General features: G+C 25.0%; 1 pseudogene; it reads left to right on the top strand.

Moving 5' to 3' along the window:
* Positions 1–636, top strand: part of LOC107723216 (phosphatidylinositol 4-phosphate 5-kinase type-1 gamma-like) — a 48,731-nt pseudogene that overhangs the window by 19,211 nt on the left and 28,884 nt on the right.

The raw sequence follows: 636 nt of genomic DNA, 5'->3' as shown, positions 1-636 counted from the left end.
ATAAACTTCAAATATATACATATACAAATGTACTGTATATTTTTTCTAATTATTAATTCTAATAATTTTATTCTTACAATCTACAAAGTCAATCCACTGCACAAAAAAAAATTCTCATTCAATTATTTTCCTCTACAAATATCTAGACATTTATAAATCAAAATATTTATTTACGATGCTTTTTTTAGCAAGATATTAAGTCTTACTTTCTAAAATAATTATCAAAATTAAGTGAGATTTTGCTGAAAACAAGAAAAAATATCTGCCATTGGGTCAGAAAATTTTTCTTTGTTTTCTCTTTGAATTAAGGTTATTTTTTTGACCTCACTGGCAGATTTTGTTTTTTTTCATAAAACCTTTTCAGAAATCTTAATATCACAAGTAATTTAGCTTTTCAAGTAAGTATTTTTAGATATTTGTACTAGACAAAAATACCAAGTGAGAAAAAATACTGTATTTTTATATTATATCATTGATTCTTTTGATTGTTTATATTGTGTATTGATTTATTACATCATTTTCAATGCTTCACGGGCTGAGCAGCTAATTCACTTACAGTTTTTTTTCAACTGCTTGCACACAAAATATTTACTTGTCACACAATTTCTGAAAGCTGACACTCAAACAGCAGAAGCA

This window comes from Sinocyclocheilus rhinocerous, unplaced genomic scaffold (assembly GCF_001515625.1).
Source record: "Sinocyclocheilus rhinocerous isolate Xijiao unplaced genomic scaffold, SAMN03320098_v1.1 scaffold2770, whole genome shotgun sequence".
NCBI classification, from domain to species: Eukaryota; Metazoa; Chordata; class Actinopteri; order Cypriniformes; family Cyprinidae; genus Sinocyclocheilus; species Sinocyclocheilus rhinocerous.
Note: the sequence above shows the minus strand (reverse complement) of the source record. Positions and strands in the feature narration are given on the sequence as shown.